Below are 21,312 nucleotides of genomic sequence, written 5' to 3'. Positions count from 1 at the left end.
ACAAACACTAAATAATATAATCTGATGAAAATACAAGAAGAAGCAATGTATAAAAATGGTTATTTGGGTATGGGAGGGAACATGCAAACTATAAGGGTGTAGCATTGAAGTTGCACGAAAACTAAGAGATTTTAATACTCTCACTGAAAACATTTGTCAAAATTTATCTCTTGTGAGATTAAATAGTAATTGATTGATATAAATTGTGCCTTATGAAACGAAAAAATGTCTAATGTTGTAATGTATGAATTAACATTCTCAAAATTATAAACAGAACCTAATTTTAGGATGTTAAAAGAGAATTACCTCAGATATGGTACATATTTATCTTAGACACTGAAAACCGACTAGTGTCAAGCATCTTATTCACTGTGAACATAGTTCCTTAAAAAAGAACAATAACAACAACAGCAAAAACTTCTCGAACAACAACAACAAAAAACCATCCAGCTGTACTTGAAGATATTTGGGGATTATTTGCTTTTTATCAAAAGCTATTTATTTGATTTATGCCTATTCTGGAAGATTACAAACTAGAAACTTCTTTATAATGAATCAATAAATTAATAAATTATTCAACAAATTAAAGATATGTGGCAATGATTTCTAATAAAAATTTTGAGTATTTCCCTTTTTAATTCAATTTTGATACCTTACTTTATTATTTCTATGCACTTTTGAATCCGCTGACTATTCTAAGTATAGTGATCATGATACAAGATAACTCTGAGTTTTGTAAATAACCTTCTCATTAATATGCTTCCACAGCCAAGGAAAAGGCAACATTCAAAGGGGATTTATTCACATAAAGGGAGACAGATGTGCCTTCTAACTTAAAATATTTGAAAGTAAAAGAAACGTGATACAAGTAAAAGCATGCTTATGGATGAATAGGAGTATGTCCTTTTAAAAGGAAAAGGTAACCATTTCTTCTGTTGATTTGGGGTAAAATTCCACAGTGCCTTTAGCTGCTTTCTGCTGGTAGGAATATTCTTTCAGTTCTCATTTTCAATGTAGGTTACTTGTATGATGTGAAATATTCTTAATGTATCAGGCAATTTGTCTGAAATCTTCTCTAATGGCTCCTAATTATTTTCTCCTATATTATACTTGGTGGGTGGGATGAAATAGATAACTAAAAATAAGCATGTCTCACATGTATTAAGTCCTTAAAATGCACCAGAAACTGTTGTGAACAATTTGTACATATTAACTCTTAAATTTTAACTTCCTCTGAGCTAAGCAATTGTTGCCTGCATGCAAAGGAGAAGAAAACAAGTCACAGACAAGTAAATTGTCCAAGGTCACATAGGTAGTCAGAAGTAAGATCTGAGATATGAAGTTTTGTTTAATTGCAGACCTTATGCTCTTAACCATTATGCTTTATTATATCAAGGTTGTTAATCTATTATCACCTGAAGAATTAAACATCTAGAGAGTTAGCACAACTAAACACATGATTGAGGGAAACAAATGTTCCAATGCTTAGTACACTATTATGTAGCCAAAAGAAAATCAATATGATTATCTGGTTTTTATATACATATATTTATTAAATAATGCCATATTTAAAATAATTGTGCTTTATAGCCATAAAAAAACCCCTCCAGTCTTCTTTAAATTTCTTTTACTTGAGAGAGAGAGAGAGAGAGAGAGAGAGAGAGAGAGGAAGCTGGGGAGAGGGGCCCAGGGAGAGATGGGGAGAATTTCAAGCAGGCTCCATGTTGAGCATGGATCCCACAATCCTGGGATTATGACCTAAGCCGAAACTAAGGGTCAGAAGCTCACCTGACTGAACCACCTAGGCACCCCAAAATCTCTAGTCTTTAAATGCCTAAGCTTTGTAGGCACAGAACCAATAATATATTTATTTAGACCAGTGATGAACTCTGTTATTATGCTCCTTTGTGAGTAATTGAAATGGATATGGAATTTTAAACTGATTATGCTTACATATTGTGGGTTAAGTCAACATCAGTGAAGGAACTGGACTTCTTATAATATAGTCCCATTAAAAATGTTGGGAAAAAAGAAAATTGAGTCATTTGATTTTGGGTTCTGTCTAGTGCCCTACCAAAATAGAAGTGTCATTCACATTTTTATTCAGCCATACATGTGTAGTCTGCAGAATGACTGTATAGTCATTCTAAATACCTACGTTTAAGAGTCTATGAAACAAAATCATTTATTTAATGTCAAATAAGAGGGACAGTAAGATATGAGGGGGGGGAAAAACCACACTGCTCCAACCTCAGAGTTTTCAGAATCCAGAAAACTCAGTCTTAGGCTAGCATATACTCAGTTTGAAAGAATAATCACCCAGATTTTAGGTGCTAAATCAGAAGTCAGCAAACTGTAGTCCAAATGCCTAATGTGACCTTCTGCTTGTTTTTGTTTGCTTTCCATGTTGAACTAAGAAAGTATTTTTTTACCCTCAATGTTGAAAACAATCAAAAGCATCATATTGCCTGATGCATGAAAGTTATAGGAAATCAAAATTTGGCAGCTATATATAAGGTTTGTTTGTTTGTGTTTTTTTTCAAACACTAAGCACATTCATTCCTTTATGTATTGCCCATGGCTGTTTTTGCAATACATGGACATATTTCCGATGTTATGAAAGATGGTATAAATTGCAAAGCCTAAAATATTTGCTTTCTTTATAGAAAGATGTGCTGCCCCTCACAAATACTACCCATATGACATGGTAGCTGGGGAATTATCTTGCTGTGTGAAAGGAGCTAATCTCCATTCCTTTGGAGTGAATCTTTTCTGAGTAACTCAGTTTACTCTTCTTCATTAGATATGCCCATCTTGAACACTGGTTGTGACCGATTATTACAATCTTTATTTATAAATACTGTGTTTCTGTTGTCAAATATATAGTATTTTGTATCATATATGCAATATTACATTATGTAATCATGGTGTTAATTTGAAAAAAAAAAAAAAAACCTAAAAGCAGTTCTTATCCACAAATACTAGCACATTTAAATAGAAATAAATAATGTATTATTTATTTGTTAAAGCATGAGCTATGTCTTTGGATGTAATTTAAAGAAATTCTAACTTTAGGATAGATTAAAGTTGGGAATAAAACTAATCCTGGGGGATTTAACTATACCTCACATTTCTCAAGAGCAGCTTTCCCCCCCTGATTATATTTTGAAGGACTCTCTCGTCTTATTTTCTTAAAGCAACTTAATTTCCTTGCAGATCACAATATTAAAAATTAAATTCATACTGAGGACCTATATCTAAAAAAAAACAAAACAAAAGAATGGTTATCTCAGGTAAACTGTTCTACCATATAAATGAGAACTCTGGATTCTACACTACTGGAACAAAACTCTCCCTCCAGGCTTAATCTTCCATCAGAAAACTTTCTGTGTTGACTATATGAAAACTTCAATAGTTCTAAAGTTAAGGTACACATCTAATAATAAAGAATGGTATAATCTCTTCATACACTAGTATGAATAAACCTTTTCATTGACTTTTATTGTATTATGCAATTTGGCTAGGAATACTAATAATAAATTTTCTATTCAATTGTTAAAGAGTTCTAGGATAGCCTTAATCATATTCTTTCACTATATTTATTTCACTTTTTTCCATAAGGTTTTCTTTTATTGAAAAGGCCATTCACAAAATACCATGTCCATAGATTATACAATATGGAGCACTTGTGCAGGGGTCAAGGTAATCTTCTCTGTATCATTGCAATTTTAATATATGCACTACAGAAGTGAGCACCATATTTTTTTTTTGAAAGTGTATTTATTCATTTTGAGAGAGACAGAGACAGCACCGGTGGGGAAGGGGCAGAGAAAGAAGGAAAGAGAGAATCCCAAGCAGGGACCATGCTGCCAGCACAGAGCCCGACGCGGGGCTCAAAACCATGAAGCCGATAGATCATGACCTGAGCCAAAACCAAGAGTAGGACACTGAACTAAGTGACCCACCCAGGCACCCCTATATTTTTTATTTCTAATGACTTCATTTATACCCACAGTTTCTTTATCACTAATATATACCTTAGCTATCCAAAGGCTACATTGGCAGCTCCACATTCCCTCTTGAGCATCAAACCTGTGTCTCCCCAGTGTCCATTGAATATTCCTCTGCATGTTTCATGAACAACTTAATCTCAAAATGTTCAAACCTGAATTCATTTAGCTTTTCTTTTCTTTTCCAAGTTTACTTCATGTTGAGTATTCTTAATCAGTGAATGCTATCAATGTCCAGTCACTTTTCCGAAGCCAAAATACCGGCATTATTCTCGACCTTTTCCTTACACTTTCTCCTCATTGCCGTACATTCCCTCTCTCCACACATTGAAACACCTGGAGAGTACCAATTTTAGCTCCTAGGTATCTCCCTCTCTAAGTACTAAATACTCTTTTCTGTTCAACAGTCACATCCTCAGTTTGATTCATCATCTCTTATGCTCATGATGTTTATATTAGTCTCTTTACTAGATTCCTTGCCTAAATTCATTCCCAAACTATCCATATTCCACAATGCTTGCAAAATGATTAGGTAAATCAGATTCATTTTTTTTAAACAAGTTTGCTTAAATAATTCAGTACACACTGCCCAAATTAAGTTCAAATATTGTTATGGCATAAGGAGTTCTGAGTCTTCATCCTATATCCTCCAAAATGGATGCCTTTTTTACTTAATTGTATCCTATAATTCAGCCTTGCTGAATTAGGGTCATTTCCCAGAACATGTTAATTTCCTCCTTGTACTTCTGGGCCTTTGGATAAAAAGCTCTATCTAGTTTGTTCTCTTAACTTTCTACCTGACCAATTCCTGCTGGATCTTTAAAACCCGGCTTAATTGTAATATCATCTGAAAAGTTTTTTCTAGTGTTGTCAGTGAAAATGGCAGAGTAAAGAAATCCAAAAGTTCATCCCTCCATAAAGGCAACAAAATCTTGTAAAAACTGTCAGAATCAACCTTTTCGGAATTCTGGAAACAGATCAAAAGCTTGCAACAACGAAGGCAAGATTTAAGTAAGAAAAGTATTCTGAATCTTGGTAAGAACAGAGAGATTTGTGGTATTTTAACTTTCCCTGTTCTCATTTCACATTCCCCAGTTAATACACAACACTTATACAGGTACCAGTACCAGAGGGTGGACAAGAACTCATTCTCAAAGAATCGTGGCTATTTGTTTTGACCTAATGGCTCTCTGAAAGACCAGCTTAGAGGGTTTGCCTTTATCCTGCCTAACTTGGAACTCTACAGGTGCTGAGGCAGCTTTCTGGGGCATTTGTCAAAAACCTTTACAGGGAGATGTATATCTGTCTGAAACAATGGATAACACTTGGAGAAAATCACTCAATAATGAAAGAGCTCGGGAGAAAAGACCAAGGAATGAGATGCTTTAGGGAAACACCTGTTTTTAAAAGCTTCAACATAGTCCTGGGAATCTAGAAAGTCATGTGAATTTCCAGAGCAGGGCACATGCTCAATAAAGAATAAAGAAGGCCCTAAGCTCTCACTCTGACTGCCCTTCAGGATCTACACAGGGAGGAAGTAAAGGCTAAGGCAGAGTTGTAGACTGCTGAGCTGAGTGTTGAAGACCTGCCCAGCATACATACATGCCACTGGAAAAGACTGGAGTTTATTGTTTCCAAGTGTTTAAGCAAATCTCTGTCCAGTCTCTAGCTCGCCACCAAACTAATAGAAACATTAGTGGCAACACATGACCCAGAATAGGGACTTTACAAATTAGCTCTGAAAAGTTACCAAACAAAAAATAGCAACAAGGAAAAACAGCAAACCCTGGGGGCATTGGGTAATCTGATTTCCAGAGTTGCCAAATTATTATATTAAAAATGTTCAGTTTTCAACAAAAATATGATGCATACAACTAATATGATCATATATGGCCCATAAACAGGAGGGGAGGAAACTCAATAAACAGAAACTGTCCCTAAGGAAGCCCAAAATTGATCTTGTTAGATTAAGACTAATCTACTTTATGTTTCTATTTCTAGAATATGTTCAGAGTTGGCAAATCCATTGAGACAAAATATATTATTGGTTTCTAGGGGAAGGGACAGGGGAAAATAAGGAGTGACTCCTTAAAATGGGTATGGAGTTTCTTTTTGAGGTGATTAAAACTTTCTGGAATTAGGCGGTGGTGATGGTTGCACAACATTGTGAATATGCTGCATAGCACTGAATTGTATAATTTAAAATGTTTAAGGTGGAGAATCTTATGTCATATGAATGTGTCTAAATAAAAATATGAGTTCCTCCACCCACTGAAAAAGCTTTCAAGACTTCTTCACATTAGGTTTGATACTCTCTACAGGTATCATGGGTTCCTGTTACATATCTCTAACAGGAGAAATTGCTATTTATTTGCATGTCTTTTCACCTTGACTGTGGATTTATGGGTATTAGTGATAATACGTCTGTCTGATAGCTATAAGTGTGCTTGAGGTACAAATCCACCACACTGGAAAAATTTTATAATAGAACGTGCCTGCTAGGGATTTGTCTGTGATCATAAGGCAGATTCAAAATGAGAATGGTAATTGCCCTAAAAGTAACTGTCTAGAAGGAATATAGTAAATAGAATACGCTATAGCTATTCATCTTTCAGAGGTGGTCAAAAACAGCCACCTTTTGGAGTGGACACAGAGAGCCTTATTCTGAGCCATCAAAGGCATTGCTATAGCTCAAAACATGCTAAGCACAAGTGAAACAGTTCAACTGTAAGATTCATAATTGAAATATAGGATATTATACACATTGTGTCAGAAAAAAGTAAAATAGAAGAGTAAATGCTACAGAAAGAGCTATTGGGGATATTGTGACAGGATCTGGGCCTGAATAATGGTTATTTAAACCTTCAAAGTGACTCACCATCTCCCCATCTGTATACGGAATTCTACCATGTCCAATTGGGTCGTTATCAAAATAAATGTGGTTAACAGATGTCTTCAAAGTCTAAGACAATTAATTGGATATGATGGAACAAGAATACATTTGAAAATTATCATAAGTTTGCAGGATTTGATAGCTAGAAAAACTGTAGTGCTTGTAATAGAATGAGGAAGACAAGAAGTCAATCCATTCTGAGTAAAAGATGATAACAAAGAGGATTGGACATGTTATTATGAAGACCAAGTGGAACACAGATATAAAATGCGAGAACTCAGGGTAAGGACAGACCTTTCTTAATATAAGCCAAGAGTTTTTGCAAACAAAATAAAAGTAGATGCTCTTCAAATTCACTGGGTTTTCTTGCTATAAATGACAGCCAGAAATTCATGTAACAAATAAGGAACATATTTTAGGCAAATTATTTTCTTTTTGTTGTTGTTTTTGTTTCAGTTTTTATTTTATTATAATAAACTTAATGCTGCAATCCAGCTAGACTTGGAGGGGAGTAAGGAAAACATGGAACCCATAGAACTGCAGGAAGAACACAGAGATCATAGGATATTTCCAGCAGATGGGGATGAAGGGGTGCTCTCCTGAGCTACAGAAGGAATGATATCATAGTTAAGATAAAACACAAGTCAAATTTATTAGATTTGTCCACAATCAGCAATAGTGATCTTCTTACTGGTCTTGTCATTCCTGGACCCAGACAACTGCATGGCTTCCACAATGTTCATGCCCTCTTATACTTTGCCAAGTATAACCACTTCCTTGCCATTCAACCACTTGGTCTTGGCAGTGCAAATGAAAAACTAGGAACCATTTGTGTTGTGTCCATCATATACCATGGACAAGATGTCAGGACACATATGCTTCAGGATAAAATTCTCATCATCAAATTTCTACCCCTGGATGGACTCGCTGCCACCATCTTGGCACATTAATCCTGGAATAATTCTATGAAAGCAGTAGTTTTTAAAACCAAATCCTTTTCCCCAGTGCTCAGAGCATGACAGTTCTCTGCTGTCTTTGGAACTTTGTCTGGAAACAACTCACAGGAGGTGCAGTTGAAGGGCTCACAGTCCATAGTGATGTCGAAAAACACAGTGGTGCTGACCACGGCTCGGTGGCATGGATGGTGTGGGGTGGCAGCATCCACAAGGCAAGCAACTTTTCTTCTAATTCATATTTCTAATAATTGTTCTGATTATTAATTCGTTAAGCCATGTAATCAATATTTACCAAAGGCCCAATATATGTTGAGAATAGATGGAGAAATACTATTTACAAAGATCCCACCTTTATACAGCATACATAGTGATGAAGTTAAATATGTCAATCAAGGAAGGTCCTAAAGTTTGATTTAAGAATATCAGTGAGTATATACATTGCAAATCTGTTAGCACATAATTTGTCTGCCCTCTTTTCCTCAGTAGATTAATTCACTGTTATTATTAAATTCATGGCAAGTCCCATAAGTTGCTTCACCAAGTGGAAGCATTTTCACTAAACTACTCAGTTCTGAGCTGTTAGTACTGCTTCCTTAGTTTGTCATTATTTTATGTACCAATAATGTGCTAAGTAAAAACTGTTTATTGCTGGGGCTTGGCTCAGAGCATATAAAATCAAAGTAGAGTAGATAGTTTTCCTGTCACACACAAAATTTTACAGTCTAGAAAATGAAGCAAATTTATACAAATATGAAATTATTAATTAGAGTATGGAAGGAGATGCATAGCTTGTTAGCTATAGGTAAAACCTGTCCAACTCAATGTTTTCATCAGAATTCTGATATTAAGAGTTAAATACCAGTACCCCAGGATCATGATTCAGTAGAATATCCTGTGTCCAGAGCAAAATGACTAGCCAAAGTGACAGGAGGTATTTTATATCTCGTTCCACTAGCATAGTCTACGGTAGGCTCTTCATTCTCAGAAGTCAAGATGGTAGCATCTTGCTTGATTAGAACTATATTTATAATCATGTATGTCTCCAAATTTCCAGTTTAATTCCTTTAAAAATATCAACACTAATTAGATATAATGTATTTAAAATTTAACTTAGAATAGATTTATTTACAACATAACTGAAAAGTCTATAAATAGTACCTTAATTAGGTAAAGGATCTAAACAAAAAGAAAGCCTATAAGCAGAATATACATTCATTTCAAGTAAGATTGGAGGAATTACTATGGAATGATCATGCGCTAAGCCACAGAGACATTTTTAATAAATTCCAAAGTGGAAATCAGTTTGTATGACCAAGGTAAAGTTGTTCTGGAAATTTATTTTGAATTTTTGAGCAAAGATAGTCTGGTGACAGGCAAGTTCAACTCAGATCGTTGATGAATAGATATGAATTGGATATAAAAAGTCAAGGAAAGTGTATGCAAGGGAATGCATTGCAGTGAAAAAAATACTGTGAGCAAAGATACAGAAGTCAAGTATAGGTGATGAGTTAGGGAAATGGCATATAGTTAAACTTGGCCAAAATTTAATGGTTATGAAGAATATGCTAGGAAGGAATAGATCCAACCATTAGTCTTTGTATTAGCCATGACTTATTATTAGCAAGTGATATTTCTTATGGAATTATGGAATTCTAAGATGTGCAGCTTATTAGAGACTGTTTATATATATAGCTAGATGGAGGAAATATTAGGGTTTTTTTTCTCTTTTCAGGTAGCATGATGACTGGCATAAAAAGCTTTAGCAGAACCATGTTTTATCTGCTGTAGCAGAAAATATCTTAAAAAGAATTTTGATCAACTCAGCTTGATTCACATGTTCATCTCTAAATCAGTTTTTTTCTGGCTGAGGGAATGGAATTCCATTTGGTTGGACTTAGGTTAAATAACCACCACCACACCACTCTGCTAACTGAAATTGTTCCAATGGCTTATATCTGTTTTCCATTGCTGAATAACAAATTACTACAAACTTACAAGCATAATACAACACACAGTTATTGTCTCATAGTTTCTATGGTCAGGAGTGCAGGCAGTTTAGCAGGGTCCTTTTTTCAGGGACTGAATGCCCATCTCTATTGACAGCTTAGCTAAACTAGTCCACATTATCCTACCTTGGCATCCATTTTTGTGGCCAAGTGGACGGCGGGCCTTGAATTGACACTAATCCCTCTCAAGAGTGCAAGGATGTGCCCTCAATAACAGCCCCCAGAGCCACAAGACTTCCTCCAACATCTCTTGCTATATGCACTCTCCCCTGCCTCCCTGGCCTTTCCCCTTGTGAGCCCCTCGGTAAGATACCCCACCCATAGAAGCTTACCAAAATCCTGCTTCCTTTGGTTTGAACTGACCAATACAGCCTCAGCCTGGGAACTCCAAAGCATGCAACCCTTAGATCCTAATAATGGCATGTGTCACATGTCCTACTGTGTTCTCTCTACCTGCCTTGAGTTTCCCGCATGCCCTTAGGGGTGTGACCTGCGTCTCCTCCAGGACCTATGAATAATAAATGTGTCTATCTTACTTTCTCTTGTGGTCTTCTGTTGAATCACTGTTCACCATCTGACACTCTGGGGGTCCACTTAATAAATGCTAATTTAACAAAGTCAATAATCTGGAAACTAGACGAGACAGTAATCTACTTCAAATACCTTCAGATTGTTGGCAAAATTCATTTCCTTTCTTTTTTTCTTAAATCTTTATTTTAATGTTTATTTTTGAGAGAGAGAGAGAGAGAGAGCGAGCAGGGGAGGGGCAGAGACAGAGGGAGATGCAGAATCTGAAGTAGCTCCAGGCTCTAAGCGGTCAGCACAAAGCCCAACAGGAGGCTCAAACTCACGAATAGTGAGATCATGACCTAAGCCAAAGTTGGATGCTTTAACCAACTGAGCCACCCAGGTGCCTCATAATAAAAATAAATAAATAAATAAATAAATAAATAAATAAATAATATTAATTAATTAATTAAATTAACTAAATAATACAAATAATATTTTTTTTCTTATTAATACAGTATTTGTCTTCTCTGTGTCAAATTCTGAACCAACCACTTTCTCCGCGTAGGGAGGTGTAGGAAAAGGAACATACAAAGCATATGAGACCTGGGAGAAAGACCCATGGCAGGTGAAGACGGCTCTGTCATATGGAGAAGAGGATGACAAAGGCCACCATCAGGCAAAAAAAAAACCCCATCGCCTCTGAGACAGAAAAGCCTAGAATGGCACAGTCTAGGAGAAGAGCTCCTGCTTCAAAAAGGGGCTCCTGGCCTAACCAATGAGGAGGCTCCCAAACACAGTCCCAATTCCAGCCTCAGAGGCAGCCACCCCTACCATGGCTCCCCCAGCCCCAATGAACTTGGCTGCTGTGTCACTGCCCCATGAAATGGCACTGGTTCTCAATATGTGGCTAGGAGTAAGTGAGGTCAGGGGACACATGGCTGCCAAGCTGCTAAGGCTCTCATCTGTCAGGGTCTCCAGTGGTTTTAGCACTACTACTGCAGATAGTGATCGGCTCAACAGCTGAGAGGTGCTCTTGACCAAGAAGGTGGTGGAGAACTTTGCACAGGCATACATTTTCAGGGGATGAGGGGCTGTGGCGGGAGCACTGTTCCCAGTGCAGAGAAGACAACTCATTTCCTGTGATTGTAAGGTCTCCCTTTTCTTCCTGGCCATTAGTGAGGGACCAGTCTCGACACTTATAGACTGCTTGTGGTTTCTTTTCATGTGGCCCGCTCAACACATTAGTACTAACTTCAATGTCTGCAAGGAATTTTCTTTTTCTTTTTCTTTTTTCAGTTTGCTACTCATTGCTTGACCAGATACCATTCCTTAAGGTCTATAATAATTTCTCAAATAAATGCATGCATTTTTTTTTGAAATCTTTGCTTTAAAAGTTAAATATAGTCTCCAAGGTGTTCTTATATAATTTTTCACTCAGATTTACCTATTGATTTTCTTTGAATTATCACCTCAAATCCTTGCTTGCTAATCTACTTTTTCCTCACATTCACATCTTTTTCCAAAAACAATGCCTTGTTTATAGAAATAAACTTTTACAACCCTTTAGCTACTTGGCTTGTCCAGCATGCCTGAGTTCATTAATTAAAAGCAATGTCCAGAGGTGAATGGCATAAATACCTTTCTTGACCAGCCTAAGACAACCATGGAGGAAATTTACACTTTTCTGAAATTTGTAATAACAGCTATTACCTGTATTAAGTGTTTCTCAGAAACTACATTTAAAGCTTTAAATCTTCTTCTAGAGTTATTATTCCTTTCTAGATTAACATCAATATTTTAGTGATCCCTTAAAATATTATTTTTACACTGAACACATTTTCTGACATAATAAACACTTGTAAAAGACAATATCTGAATTATTTTCCTCAATATAGTAAGGCCTAAGTTAATATAACTATTTTTTAATCTGACAAAACTCAATAGCATGTTAAGCCTGTGGTCAATGTTTTCAAATGTTTTAAGGAAAGTTTTTGTTTATCCATGTCTCAATAATCTTACATTTACAAAGTTTATTTTTCTCAAACACAAGATCTAATATTCTTATTTGCCAAATTTACTATTGTTATTGTAAGTCCAATTTTTAAAAGAGGTATAATTTATCCATGCAGGAATAACTAACCTTAGCGTTATTGATGTGCCTACTAGTATGAAAAGTAAGCCTTCTAGGTCTTGATTTGCAACTATTAACTAATATAGAGTGCAGGTTGAAGGTCAAAAACTTTGACATGCATTTTACTATAAGCTGGCATCAGTTTATGAACAAACCCTTTGAGAGTATTATTTTCATTTATAGTTATGGCCATTTAATCACATTAGATCTAAGGTTTATATGAGAGCTTACTATGAGCATCACTAAAGTCAAGGCAAAGATATGTGAGCCCTTTTTTATTTTTTAAGTTTATTTATTTAGAGAGTCAGGGGAGGGGCAAAGAGAGCAGGAGAGACAGAGAATCCCAAGAAGGCTCCATGCTGTCAGTGCAGAGAGCCCAAATTGGGGCTTGAACTCACCAAGTGCAAGATTATGACCTGAGCTGAAATCAAGATTGAGGTCTTAACCCACTGAGCCACCCAGGTACCCCTTTGTGAATCCTTTCTAGCTCTCTTCTCCTCAAAAGATGTACCAATTCCCCTCTCTCTTCTTTCAGTTCTTTTCTCAAATGTTCTCTTTTCCATTAGGGCCTCCATTGTTACCCTTTCTAAATGGTAACACCCTTCACCCCAAGCACTCCCTGGTTCCTTCTTTATCTTTCTTCATTTTCTCATTTTACATATTTAATTATTTGTCAGTTAGCCCTCTCCTTAGAATGTAAGTTCCATGAGAGCAAGGGTTTCATTTGCTGGTTTGTTGTTGTTGCTATTGTTATTTGTTTATAACACGTGTTCACAGAATCTAAGGAAGGGCTTGGAAATAACAGACACCAATGACTATTTGCACGTGAATGTGTATGTTACTTTCATGAGTCATAACATTTTATTAATTTTTAAAAATTTATTTATTTTGAGAGAGGGAGAGAGAGCGTGAACAGAGAGATGGGAGGGGCAGAGAGAGGGAGAGAGGGAGAGAGAGAAAATCCCAAGCAGTCTCCATACCATCTGCTCAGAGCCCAATGTGGGGCTCGAACCCACAAACTGTGAGATCTTGACCTGAGCTGAAACCAAGAGTCGGGACATTCAACTGTCTGAGCCACCCAGGTGTGACTATTAGTCACGATATTTTCAAGAATGACATTGTGTCATATTACTACATATGAACATAACATGTTCTTAATAAACTCTTATTTATGTTTACTGATCATCAACCTTTGTAAGATGACACTTCTTTAATCATTCCTTATAGAATTCTCCTCAAATATTAAAATCAGTATAATTTAAAAATAATTTTTATTCTCTACTTTCCTCTCATCTTTTCCCAGCTATTTTCTTTCATCCTTCAAAAAGTTTTCAATTCCTTTAGAAAATTATATAAAAGTCTAAATCAAAATATTGTTCACTATTTTTACTTACAAAAATGATTATAAATAATGAACTTCTCAAAATGGAAGTGTACATTATTCCTCAAACTGTATTTTGCAAAAGTACACGATGTTATGTTACTTTGTCTAGTAACTTTTTAAGCTTCTAATGTTAGTGTAGGCATAGAATCTGAATACTTTACCTAAATATTAAACTTCTCTTAAAAAGACATTAATAGGCAAAGAAATTTTAATATATTCCTTTCCATAACCAAGAGTAATATTAACATTCATCTAGTGAAATTCTCCAGAAAAGGAAAGACCTGTTAAGAGATTTAAAATGCTGGAAGAGAGCCTGCATTTACTATAAATGCATACTAAGAACCTTGCTGTATCGCACTTTAGAAATTAAAGTTCAAGAACCATTGCTAATGAAAGTAAAAGATAATTACTATTCAAAAGTCATTTTAGTTTAATGCCAAGAATTAATTTAAAATAATTTCACATTTGACCTAAAGACCCTTATGTTTTGGCCTACATCTGTATACTGCAAGTTCCCTTGTGAAATGTAATGAATTGTCTTGTTTTAATATCAACTACTTTTCTTTTTTTAAAAGTCTACTTAGAATAGAGCTTGCTCATGGGTTTTCTTATACATGACAGTTAAGAACTCCATCATTTTTTAATTATGAATTAATTCTTCTTTTAAAGAGCTATTTAGATAGTCTTTGCTTACTTCTGGATTAAAATGTAACAATTACTCCCTAAGGGTACCTATCATTATATACTAGCTGTGCAATAATGTGCTCTCTCTTACCCCTTGAACTACCATTATATCCCAGCATACAGTTTGTTTTCATCCACGAGTAAAGCAGTAATAAAGAGATGAGTATATTTACAAAATGTATAGCTATTGGCTTACCTAGACCTTGAGATGACTCTGCTGAATATACATGATTGACAGATCACTTTGCTACTTTCATTACTACTACTAAAAATTGAAGCAACCACAGTGGAATAATGGATAATTCTAAGATCTCACTATTCATCCTTCTTAATTTGAATCTACCTGGGGATAAATTCTTAGTTACTCCTGATCTTCAAATTGTGGGCCTCTCCTCTGTTACCTTCTTATTTATTTGCTAAAAATTTCTAGGACAGATTTTTCCCAGACTGCTTTTTGTAACATAGTAACTTGTGTTGGGGTTGCTTAAAATGAAACTCAATTTCTGAAAATTGTTAAATTTTGAAAGGGAATTAATATTTAATTTGAAAATGGATATTCTGAATCATCATAGGAGAATATAGTATGGGATGACGCTAAATTATTCTAACTACATTTTCTTTCTTTCATTCTTGCTTGCTTGCTTGCTTGCTTGCTTTCTTTCCTTTTTATTTATTTTTTTTTTCTCTCTTCAAAAACCTCATTACCTTTTGGTGGTCAGTTTTGGAAATAAAGGAAAAATAATATTCATGATTTTTACATCTCATTTTAATTTCAGATGTGATTCCTAAACAGATGAGGACTAAATTCAGTCTATGGTATTCCACTAACAACTAATTATCAGGTTAAATACAGTTAACTGACAATTTTCACCACTGAATCTTTGGAAGACTTCCTAAGAATTCAGTTAAGATAGTCCATGGCACCTAATTATACTAAACTACTGAGTGGTATTCCCACTAAATTTTGCTAAATTTTTTTAAACGTTTTACTTATTTTTGAGACAGGGAGAGACAGAGCATGAACAGGGGAGGGTCAGAGAGAGGGAGACACAGAATCTGAAACAGGCTCCAGGCTCTGAGCTGTCAGCACAGAGCCCGACGCAGGGCTCGAACTCACAGACAGCGAGATCATGGCCTGAGCCGAAGTCGGCTGCTTAACCGACTGAGCCACCCAGGCACCCCTTGCTAATCTTTCTTAGGTCACTCACTTTCTTTCTCTAAAGTAATAATAAGAATGTCATATATAATGGTTTGCACTCTGTAAGTATATTCATATCCATTATTCTATTTTCATTTGATTCTCCAAAATAACCATATGATTTAAAAAGGAGTTGTAGAAGTCATATTTTATAGATTAAATAATTACAGCTTAGACAGAAATAAAGTGCCCAAGTTCCCACTGTTTATATACGAGAAACCAATTATTTAGGTCATCTGATTTCAAGTTTAGTATCCTTTTAGGAAGTATTCCAACTTTAAAATTTTAATTTATAATTCCAATCATCTAAAGTCAAAAACAGTGATATTCTCCTCTTACACAGATTTGGGCTCTTTCCCTTATCAACGGGATTATGAACAAATAAATAAATAAAAACAAAACCCTAAATGAAGGCCTTTACTTCAGTATAATACTTATCAACAGGATTATGAACAAATAAATAAATAAAAACAAAACCCTAAATGAAGGCCTTTACTTCAGTATAATACTTGTTCAGCACCTATTACATACTAGACAATGCTCTAGGCACTGTGAATCCAAATACAAGTATAGTACATGTAATCTCTGAGGAAGCTAACATGTTATTAGATGATTATCTATCTATATCTATCTATCTATCTATCTATCTATATATATATATATATATATTGCACGCATAAAAGCTACAGAAAACATAGAAGCCCAGAGGTTAAATAGAAAGCAAATGTCCCTTTTGAGAAAATTGGTGGTAGTCAAGAAGGGATTTACTGAGAATCTATGATATGATGATACTGTTTCAGGAAAATAGAAGTTTGTCATGTATTTAAAAGTAGAAAGAACCTAAGGAAGGAAGTTCCTTAGATGTTCCTAAGAAGGAACATAAACTAAAAAAAGAAAAAATGTATAAAGAGAGTAAGGCATGAAAATCATGAGATTTTCAAAAAAGTAGTATATTTTTATATTGCTTTAGTAGAAAAAGAGTTGGGAAAGAAAAGAGTAAGATATGATCCAACTATCCAGATAGGCAGTTTGGTAGAGAAAAAAATGACCTTAAGTTTAAGGCCAAAAATTTCTGCATTTAAATTCCAGACGTGCCATTTATTAAACATTTTACATTGGGAAAGGTAACCAATTTCTCTGATCATTTTTTTTCCCTAAGAAATTGGGATAACAATGCCTACCTCTTACATATTATGTGTATAACAAGCCCAGCATAGCATATGACAATGTGTAAGTGCTAAATAAATGTGAGCTATTGGTATGGAAGACTTTAAGTAGAGATAAGCCAAATCTTAAACTTGTAATTTTACTATGAATCATGGATCCTGTCATGAATCATCCTCAAATGATTTTACATCATAAAGTAAATTGTAGGATAAATACATTCTGAACCATCTAAACTCAGTTTTATTTTCTTTGCAAAAATTAAAATGACTGCTTTTAGTACTTGATCATAGATCCAGTTTCCAAATGTGGTATATTTATTTTCTAATATATTTCTTGTTTGGTGCTTTATTTTTATTACATAACTTTAGCTAACCTAGTTGGGTGTTTTTCCATTCATTTAGTGAATATGTCTTATCATAGATAATTGAGATGGTGTCATATTCTTCTATTTAGAAAAGAGATCTAAAAATATAATTCAAGAATTAAATTTTATAACTGAATAGCATATCATTTTTAAGAACAAAGCCATTTTCTCAATGTTTAGTGTTCTTAGAGGAAAACAAAGGCCTAACAGATAAAGCACACTGCATTCAAAATGCACTAAAAGTGACAGTTTATAAATTTTAATTATATTAAAGAAAACATCACAATAAATATGAACCTTAGACTCCCTCCATGATTGAACTAAATACATATTTAATATATGTACTTATTAAAATAGCTTTCCAGTAAAATTTTAGGACAACGTGGTGTTTCTTGGTAGCTTTCTTTGGCATACCAGGTTATAAGTAGCATGGAAACAATGATTTCATTTGCTTTAGAGAAAACCTTAGACATTAATCCTAATTCTAGGAGAAAGATCATCAGTTTGAACCTTTCCCTTTTCCCTTTCACAGTGCTATGTTGATACTAATTTAAAAGTTTTATTCAATTAAAAAAAAGGTAAACATAAGTCCAGTACTGTGAGTTCATAAGAAAAAAAATACATGAGTATATATGTATGTATGTGTGTATGTATATATTTATATATATGTGTATGAAAATTAAAAAGAAACAAATAAATAAATTATATTACAGTTAGGTATACTGTAATTACTCTCACGAAATCAACATCACTGTCAGATACTTGGGCTGTTTGAAACATAGTTTTCTCTGAGAAAATTATGTCTGAAATTGACCTTAATCCTGAGGAAACAATTTTAGTTATCAATATATCAATTCTCTTTACAAAAATCTCCCTGGATTTACTTATCTCTATGCCTAACTTCCAGTTTTCTTTTGTCAGTTTTGGGTTTTTTTTTTATTCCTTTAGGGTAGTCAAATCAACTCCCTAAGTGAATTCCAAAGATTTTTGCTGCAAAACTCTAATCTACTTTTATGGTCACATCAGGATCATTTGATGACATGAATTCAAAACTGGATATTTTTCTTCAGGAATAACTATGATTTTAAAAAGTCATTCATCCAAGTTATTTTTAAGTAAGAGTTCCTAAGCACTGTATGCCATGTGGGTTTCCTTTAGATACTCCTCCCATTTATTTCTGATTTGAAACATCTGTAACTATAATATCAAGGTTTTACTTTTAAGTGTCTCCAGAAGCTTCTGAGTTACTTTCTCACTTGGAATCTGAAGCCACTGAATCATATCTTAATTCTGAACTAGTTGACATAGGTATTCCCCAAATATTGACTCAGTAAAATGACTCATCATCACTTAACTATTTTTTTCCTTTAATTCACTTATTTAGTTATTCATTCCTTTAAGGAACATGTATTGAATGCCTACCATAGCCTAGAAAATGAATTATATTTTCTACTACTATCAAGGAAATAAATTATAAATGTAAAAAAAAAAAAAAAACATGCTAGAAGAAACTGATGGCCAGGTACCTGAAATTACAACCAAACATTCTGTAGGTCTGGAAATATTGCCTGAAAAAGGTGATGTCTAATCTTATCCTAAAAGGGAGTAGGCCAATTGTGGTAGCTCAAGAGTATGAGAAGGAGTCTGGAGCAAGGAAGGAGGGACCTGACAATAAAGCTTTAGAGTTACTTACAGGATCCTCTATCACGTCATTTTGGAAAGGTTCACATGGGTTTTACCCATCAGGTTCTCTATGTGGCTTTGACGTCATAATTTCTGGGACAAGTAATTTGGAGACGCTCTATTTATTTTGATAATGTCTTTTCATACTCATTTGGTACAACGTATTGGCAATAACCAGCATGCTGGATTCTTAGTTCAGTCGTCTGGCAAAATGCTCTCAGGATCAGAGAGTGTATTTCCAAGAATGTCACTAAAAAACTTCAACTTCTTTGTCTTTCCTCTTCTGCTACAAGATCAAATTTGATCTATTTAACTTTGTCTCATACATGCGCTCCCAAATCAAATTAAGTGTTATAACAATATTGCCATCGCATACACCAGTTGTGTGTACCACCAAAATCTAGTTGAGTTAGTTTCTTAAAATTCTTTCAAAATTTATTTAATAGGAAAACATTAGAAGATAAGAAGTAAGTTGATACATTATAATCAAGAATCTTCTCATGTCTTTCAGTAAACCACTGTATAAAATCTAAGTAAATCCCTTGAATAAAACACTGATTTTTAGCCTATCAGTGAAACAGTGATGGTGATACAACATATATAACTGTAATAGTTACAGAAACTGCTATAAAAAGCATTGCATTAAAAACCACATTTAGAGGAAATAGGATTATTAAAAACAACATAAATCAAAATTTTACATAGATTTTTAGTGCCATAAATCAGTTCTGATTGGTTTATCTGTGCAGTCTCTGATTCTAAAGTTGTCAGACAAGGACTTAATTGATAGCTATTGTATTTACCAAAGGATGGCCTTGAAAATGAATTTTATTCCTCTTTATTAATATTTAGGATCATACTATGCAAAAAGTATATCACATTATCCAAATCCCAAAAACCAGACTTAATTTATAGTTGAGATACTGAAGCATATCAATTTGTTAAAGGTTTAAGACACAAAAAAATATGGAAGTGATTATCAGATTTTCTAAACTGACCACATTATTTAAACCGGAAAAAAAAAAACACACAATTTTAATTATGTACACATACAAAGATATAAGACTCCTACATTGACTACATTTTACCATAAAAACTGTTGCTTTTTCCACTAAGCTTCCTAAGAAAACATCTTTAGTTTTAGAAAGCAGTCTTTTATGTGAAAAAGATAATTTCCATATAACATTCACATTTTAAATACTACATACTGAGTCACTTCTTCATTTAATTTTCTGAAAATAAGAATAAACACTTAAGAACGAATTGTTGTTAGATATAGCATAATAAAATATAGGCATTATGCTTATTAAAGGCATAATAAAATGTAGACATTATGCTTATTAAAGGTAGGAAGGATACTAATTTCATTTAGCCAATGCTGTAGTGAAATTACATCCATCCTTTATAAGGAAGTCACCTATAGGCATTTGGCATTTAACGTACCAAAATAACTGCAATATTATAGTTGGTTTTAGTTTCAATAATTCACCTTTAAACTAATACTTGGCGGAGTGGAAAACTGAAATAGTATACTAAATGGTATATGATTAATATTCAATATCTACAGTTTTTTAAGTCTTTAGTCAGATGCCTGCTGGGTATATAGCTAAGGAAGTTTTATTATTATGTTTATTTCTTTGTTAGTTTATGTGAAGAAAGAAAACCAAACTTACTGCTGTAAAAACTTATATTTTGACTATAAATCCTGCAACAATAGAAGTCCTGCACCCTGCCACAACAGGATAGAGAATATACAAGTGATATGCAGAATAAATAATAGATAGCTTAATTTATTCACACAAATAGTATTTGAATAGCTAAAAGATATCAAGCATTATGTTAGGTATTCACATGATAAACATAATCCCTGTCCTTAAAAATTGTATAGCTACAATTTAAAAAAAATGACCTAGAACACATATATAAATATGTAAAGGAAATAAAAAAGGTATTATAACAGAGAATAATAGCATCTTTGAGCTATGTAACTATGGATCTATGTGGCTAATTGATGGTATGTAACTAAAATTTTAAGGAATTATAGATTAAGGAAATAACAAACTTGAAATTATAAAAAATAATATTGCTTAACATCTCCAGATCTTAATTTGTTTGAAATTCTGTTCACTAATAGTTGTGTTCAATCTACTTCAATATTTGCTTTAATGGAAGGTATCTGGTTCAGTTGTTGTCTCTTTTCAGTTATATCTTTATAATTTACAAGTGTAAGATTCAAATTTCCTATGGCATAATCCAATCAAACCATTAATTGAATAGCAAGAAATATGTTTATCATATTTCATTGTGAAATTTCCTACAATCACAG

General features: G+C 34.0%; 1 non-coding gene and 1 pseudogene across 1 annotated transcript; both read right to left on the bottom strand.

Annotated features, from left to right (window-relative positions):
- Positions 1–3,650: 3,650 nt before the first annotated feature.
- Positions 3,651–3,752, bottom strand: LOC128775409 (U6 spliceosomal RNA). Its single transcript, XR_008420130.1, has one exon. It is a non-coding gene; the product is annotated as a U6 spliceosomal RNA (small nuclear RNA).
- Positions 3,753–11,015: 7,263 nt separating this feature from the next.
- On the bottom strand, positions 11,016–11,497 carry LOC109278077 (ATP synthase F(0) complex subunit C2, mitochondrial-like; annotated as a pseudogene).
- Positions 11,498–21,312: the final 9,815 nt, after the last annotated feature.

The sequence above is a fragment of the Panthera pardus genome, unplaced genomic scaffold (assembly GCF_024362965.1).
Source record: "Panthera pardus isolate Hobbes unplaced genomic scaffold, ASM2436296v1 HiC_scaffold_7, whole genome shotgun sequence".
Lineage (NCBI taxonomy): Eukaryota > Metazoa > Chordata > Mammalia > Carnivora > Felidae > Panthera > Panthera pardus.
This window is presented reverse-complemented; position numbering and strand designations above follow the sequence as displayed.